Here is a 7,200-nt window from a genome sequence, read left to right as displayed (position 1 = left end):
CTCATGTGCGCACTGCGTGGGGCCCCGGCAACCACAAACATTATTCCAGATGTGGCCAGGAAGGTATTCTTCAGAAGAGATTAACACTGAAATTGGTCCACTTTGCGTAAAGGAGATTGTCAATGCCGCGGCGTGGGTGGGCCTCGTCCATCAGTTGAAGGACTGGAGAGAAAAATGAGGTGCCCTAGAAAGAGGGAAGTGTTCCTCCAATGGACTTGGCACATCAGCTCTTCCCTGTGTCTCCAGCCCAGAGTCCTGCCCTGACTTGCCTGCCTCACGGTCACAAGAGTCAACTCCTTAAAACGAAACTATATATGTAAAAATATTGAATATATACAAGCCTATTAATTTGTATATGTGTGTATAGATATTATATATATATGTATACACATATGTTTATATGTGCATGCGTTTGTAGTCTATGTGTAAGTACTATATACAGTATACATACAAGCCTATATATTTGTGTGTATATATTGTATACATGTATGTATGTGTATATATACAGTATACATATTATGAAGGTGAACATGCTGTATATATACACACACCCATGTATTGATATATGGGTGTGTATGTGTACAGTATATGTACACTGTATGTATGTATGTATACAGTGTATATTGATATATAGGTGTGTATATATGTTGTATACCTGTATGTGTATAGGTATTATATGTGTATATGTATGTACTATATATATACACACTTGCGTGTGTACTTATATGTGTATGTACATGCACATATTTACATATAGGTGTGTGTGTATGCATGGTATATATGTATGTGTATGTATCCTATATATGATATGTGTATGTATATATACGACGAATTTATAGATGCAGTACATATATATTTTTATTCTACATGCTTTTATATGTAGGTGTATATGTGTCTATATGTATGTACGTGTATGTATTGCATATATTATATGTGTATGTATGTATACTGTATATATACACACCTAAATATCTTTGTATGTGTGTATATATGTAGGATATAGACGTACCTAGGTGTGTATATTGCATATCTTATACGTATGTGTACATACTGTATATATACACAAACTATGCATTTCATATGTGTGTATGTATAGTGTATATGTATGTGTCTATTGTATATATTATGCGTATATGTGTGTAGACATACTGTATATATACAAACTATGCATTATATATATATGTGTGTACATATGTATTTGCGTATTGCATATACTATATGTGTATATGTCTGTATGCGTACTGCATATATACACAGCTGTATATTTTTGTATGCGTGTACATATGTACGTGTGTGTGTATATACACACACACCCTATGGATTCCGTTTGTCTGGAGAACCCTCACTGATACGGACACTTATGACAATTGAGCACCTGCTCTTTGCCAGCCAGGGAGCCAAACGCTTGTCCTTTCTGTGTCTCCCTTAAGTGTCACAAGTCCCGGGAGGGAAGGTGATGCCGCTCCTACCAGTTGAGGTGCCTCAGGGTCAGAGAGGTGCACAGGGTGGGGGGCTGGAGCCTGGTGGAGCCCAGGTGGAGTTCTAGCAGCAGTACAGCCTAGCAGTCCCACTTCCCCGGGTGCCTCTCACAAAGATGCCGAGGGAGAGACGGGGTCTGAAGGAGGGGATGAGGAGGCTTCCGTGGCTCTGCAAGCCTAGACCAAGGCTGACTCGTCAAGGGTGTTAGAGGTCAGGACTCTGGTTACCTTGGGGATGGGGTTACACAGAGCCATTCCCATTCTGAAAAAGTATCCATTCTGCTCTTGTTTGTATGTTTACCCCCCTCCCCCAAATCTTTTAAAAACAGATTATCTTGGTTGCTGGGAGCACACAAGGGGAAGTTGTGTGTGAGGGGGTGTGATCCAGGGGACAGGGAGGATAAGCCCCCCACTCGTAGGGCCAGGAGTGGCTCAGCTTTGTGAGCTAAGGATGGCCCGCGAGGTCCCAGAGAGAAGGGTCCCTGCTCCGTCCCTGCTCCGTGCACCCCATTCCCAGCCTGAGAAGTCCGGAGCCCACCCCCCTCCCCCCCAACACACACACCAGGGAGGAGAGCCAGTCACCCTGGCTCCCAGGCTCCGGCTCCAAGGCTCCCGGCACTAGGAGCTATTTTCAGCTTTCATGCCCTAGGACACGGCCAGAGCTAGTGTCTCCGGAAACTCTCTGTCTGTCTCTCGCCCGCCCGCCATCCCTCCCTCCCTCCTCCGCCTCTTCCCCTCCCGCTCCAGCTGTCCTGCCCTCCACCCTGCATTTCTACACAGGATGGCTCACAGACAGCTGCTCCCCGTGCCCACCCGCCACCATTCGATGGATGTCAAAGCAAGCCCTGGGGACTTCCCTGGAGGTCCAGCGATTAAGACTCTGAGCTTCCACTGCAAGGGGTGCGGGTTCGATCCCTGGTCAGGGAAATAAGATCCCACATGTCGCCCGGCACGGCCAAAGAAATAAATGAATAAAAAATAAAGTTATAGTGATCAAACAGCCCTAGCGGTGCAAGGATGGGACGTATAGCTCTATGGTAGAGAATAAAGGTCCAGAAACAGATAGATGAACACTTGATAGGACAGAAAGTGGGGAAATTAAGGAGTTTTCAATAAATGGCATTAGGACAATTGCATATCCATGTGGGAAAATGTAAATTAGAAAAAAAGAAAAAAAGCAAGCCCTGGTCAGGTGTGACCTTGGGCCCAGGGCCATTGGCACACGTTGTCGTGTGGGATGTTCTTCCTTAGACTCCTCCCTCCCTCCTGTGTCACTGTCACTTCCTCCAGAACCTTCCTGGACTCCCCTACACAAGCTCGGGGTGTGCCCTCACCCGCCCACCCTGGATCACCGGAATTCCAATCCCGGCCCACCCTTCCCCGCCAGGTAAAGAACTGGGCCTGGTCAATAAGACCGTAGAGGTCCTTGGCCATTGCTATTGCAGTTGCAATTGTTACTGTGTTTACACAGGGTGACCAACACCCGCCCCCAGTTTGCCCAGGACCGCTCAGGTTTGAGCGCTGGAACTGTGGGGAAACCCTCATTTCCGGGGAACCCCAGAAGACTGGTCAGCCTATTTAGGATGGATCTTTCACTTGATATCCCAACCCCCGAGAGTCAGAAAGGGAATCTTCCCCCTCCTTCCATGGTAACCTTCATTCATTCATCCACTCATCCCTTTATTCAACTCCTTTATTCAGCAAGTATTTAGGAAGCATCTACTACATAGCAGACACTCTTCTAGGTGCTGGGGACAGTAAACTGAGAAGGTGTGATTTGTTACACGGGGATGATGTCTCGGAGACCACTGCAGGGCATGGGAGGTGGGAGAGGGAAGGGGCAGTTGTAAATGCAGGCTCTGACGGGACTGGGGCGGACCCTGCCCTAAGCCAGGCTGGTTGCTTCAACACAGCTGTCCTCACCCAGGGCCATCCTGCTTCCGCCTCACCCAGTTCTTCGGTGATGTCTGGGGAAAATCTGTGGTTGTCACAACTGGGGGGGAAGGGGCCCCTGGAATCAAATGGGTGGGGACAGGGATGCTGCTGAACCCCACACAGTGCCCAGGAGGGGCCCCCAGCAGAGAATGACCCGCCCCAAATAACCCCAGTGCCATGGGGGAGAGCCTGCACTAATATTATTCAGACCCGCTGGTGCCCCTAGATTCCTGCACAGGCTGGGACTCTAACCGGGTCACCTCTGTATCCCGAGGTGACCTAGAGTGGGGCAGCCAGGAGGGCTGAGTATCAGGGATGAAATGACAAATCTCCGTGCCCACTCTCCCCGCCGCACCCCAGGGTCGATGGCCTCTATCTCCTCCCTGTGCAGGTAGCTTTTCCCTGAGCCATTTCTTCTTGTCAAGGTCCCTGTCGCAGGTTGTGTTCCCCGAAGATGACGTTGAGAGCAAGCAGTGGAGTGCAGGTGGTTGATGTGAGACGTGCAGAGAACAGATACAGCTGCCATAGGGTCCCGCAATTCCACTCCTGGGCATAGATCTGGAGAAAACTCTAATTCAAAAATATACATACACCCCTGGGATTTCCCTGGTGGTCTAGTGGTTAAGACTCTGTGCTTCCGGTGCAGGCAGCATGGGTTCCATCTCTGGCCAGGGAACTAAGATCCCACATACTGTGTGACAAAAAAATAAAGAAAGAGAGAAAGAAAGAAAAAGAAAGAAAGAAAAGAAAGAAAGAAAGAAAGAAAGAAAGAAAGAAAGAAAGAAAGAAAGAAAGAAAGAAAGAAAGAAAAGATACATGCACCCCAATGTTCATTGCATCACTATTTATAATAGGCAAGATGTGGAAGCTACCTAAATGTCCACTGATGGATGAATGGATAAAGAAGATGTGGTACATATATACAATGGAATATATTCAGCCATAAAAAGAATGAAATAATGCTATTTGCAGCAACGTCGTGGATGGACCTAGAGATCATCATACTAAGTGAAGTAAGTCAGCAGGGAAAGACACATATATGATCTCTCTTATATGTGAAATCCAAAATACGACACAAATGAACTTGTCTACGAAACAAAAAGAGACTCACAGACATAGAGAACAGACTTGTGGTTGCCAAGGGGGAGAAAGAGGGAGGGAGGGTTGGATTGGGAGTTTGGGGTTAGCAGAGGCAAACTATTAAATATAGGATGGATAAGCTACAAGGTCCTACTGTCTAGCACAGGGAACTATATTCAATATCCTGTGATAAGCCATAATGGAAAAGAAAAAGAGTTTTATTTATAGGTTCCATCCCTAACTGAGCTGGCCCATCCCCTCCCATGGTTCTAAGTGCAGCCCGAGGCTGCAGACTTCCCACCGTGGTCTTCAGCTCCAGAGCAAGCCACCTGCAAACCAGCCACATCTTCCCAGGGGCTGGCAACTCTCCTTTGCTACTGATTCCAAGACACATCCAGATAGCACAAATGTGACCATGAAAACAAACTCAGGCATGTTCAAATCAGGGAAATAACATTCTTATCTCTGTTTAGTAGTTGCTTAATTTTAGAATAGCTTAGAGTTACAAAAAAGTTGCAAAGATCTGTACAGAGTGTGCAGAGTGCTGTGGACCCCCGACCCAGTACCCCTATTTCCAACACGTTAGTACTTTGGTACGTTAGTACGACATGCTTATCCAACTAAGGAACCGAGATGGATACGTTATTATTAACTGAAGTCCACACTTTACTAGAATTTCCCTAGCTTTCCCCTAACATCCTTTTTCTGTCCCAGTCTCCTCTGGGCTGTGACATTTCTCAGACGTCCCTGGGTTTTGATACCTTGAAAGTTTTGAGGAGGACTGGTCAGGTATTTTGTCCCTCAATTTGTTTGTCTGTTGGTTTTCTGATGTTTTTCTTATGGTTGGGCTGGAATTACGGGGTTTGGGGCAGAAGATCCAGACACAGATAAAAATGTCATTCTCCTCAGGTCACATCATCAAGGATACACACCATCAAGGATACACACATCAAGGATACACCCCATCAACGGGACTTGTGACAAACAATTTTACCCTTGATCACCTGGCCGGTATCGTGTTTTTTTTTTTTTTTTTTTTTGCTGCGTTGGGTCTTCATTGCTGCACACGGGCTTTCTCTAGTTGCGGCGAGCAGGGGCTCCTCTTTGTTGCGGGCACGTGCTTCTCATTACAGTGGCTTCTTTTGTTTCGGAGCACGGGCTCTAGCTGTGCGGGCTTCTGTAGTTGTGGCATGGGGGCTCAGTAGTTGTGGCTCCCAGGATCTAGAGCGCAGGCTCAATAGTTGTGGCCCACGGGCTTAGTTGATCTGCGGCACATGGGATCTTCCCGGACCGGGGCTCGGACCCGTGTCCCCTGCATTGGCAGGTGGATCCTTTTTTTGTTTTCTTTGTTCCTTTTGGAACCAAAACTTTAATCCCAAGGAGTCTCACAAAACATATTACAAATGACAGCATGAAAAAAAAAACTGCACAGTAACTCAAAGTTCAGCTCTACAATATACTCTTCATCTGGCAAGACATTGGTATCTTGATCATCTCAACTTCCAAAAAACATTACAAAGAGCTATGTATTCATGTACGGCAATCACAGAGGGGACTTATGACCTAACTCAAAGGAAAACTAACTTCCTTGAAACTTCTTAGATTCTAAACTCACTGGACAACCTCTTGTCCAGTGTGAAGACTAGTGGAATTCTTAAACCTCTAATCTAGGGTAAGGGTGCAGCTTTCACTTGTACCTGCTGGCTTGTGTTCACAGCACCTTTTAAAGACTGCTTGCTTAACTACAGCTGCATACCATATCCCAGCTACAGAAAGTCTCTTCAATGTTTGCCAGTGTTGTTTCCATAATAATAAACATCACACTTTAGGTGGGCAGGAGTTAGAGTTTTATTCTCAGTCTAGGCAAGACCAAAAATTCAAAGCAAATTCAATTTTGCTTAAGAGAACATTGTAAAGAAACAATTCTTCATATTACATGCCTCATATGACCCATTTCAAACCATAGAGAATGACACCTTTATGTGTCACTGTCCCAAGAGACAAACAAATGTGAACAGCTAAAACATTTAAAAAGTGCATCAAGCTTCGGAAGTCTCAAACGAAACTTGAATTTTCTGTACATACTCCTGTCAAATGAAGTTATTTCCTGTGCACCACTCCTCTTGCAAAGTGGTCTGCTATTTCCTTTCATTTGACCTGGATCGGCTAGGAGACCTAGAGAAAGATCGGGACGGCTTGCGATTTCTCTCCTGGGACAGTGATCTCTCTCTTCTCCTGTATCTACTAAAGGGACCTGCTCTGGCTGCGGGAGAAGCTTCTCCGTCTTGGACATCTGTGGTGAGGGGGAGGACTCCTCCTCCGATAATCATCTCGAGGGCGACGACCCCAAGAAGGAGGCGGCCACGATCTCGACTTCTCCTTTCCCCATTGGACAGGTCCACTCTTACTCGGCAGCCACAGAGTGTTCTCCCGTCTAGTTCTCAGACAGCATCCGCTGCATCTCGGGGATCTTCATTTTCAACAAGAGCGAAGCCGGGAGGGTTTTTAGCAACCCACACACTTCGGAGTGGTCCATAATATCCTAAAGCTCGTTCGAATTCACTCTTGTTACCACTGTTTCCAAGATTCCTTACATAAATGTTACAGTCCAACGGACAGGAATCCCGATGCAAGACCCTCCTGGCTCCTGGGTTTCATGGGCCACAGGGTGATCCCGGGCCTCTAGAATCTCGCAGCTGAATCGGCT

The 7,200-nt window shown here is 46.4% G+C and overlaps 1 pseudogene; it reads right to left on the bottom strand.

Moving 5' to 3' along the window:
- Positions 1-6,323: 6,323 nt before the first annotated feature.
- Positions 6,324-7,144, bottom strand: LOC132596237 (serine/arginine-rich splicing factor 3 pseudogene; annotated as a pseudogene).
- Between the last annotated feature and the right edge of the window lie 56 nt (positions 7,145-7,200).

This window comes from Globicephala melas, unplaced genomic scaffold (assembly GCF_963455315.2).
Source record: "Globicephala melas unplaced genomic scaffold, mGloMel1.2 SCAFFOLD_506, whole genome shotgun sequence".
Lineage (NCBI taxonomy): Eukaryota > Metazoa > Chordata > Mammalia > Artiodactyla > Delphinidae > Globicephala > Globicephala melas.
The sequence above is the reverse complement of the archived record's forward strand: the minus strand, read 5'-3'. Positions and strand labels throughout refer to the sequence as shown.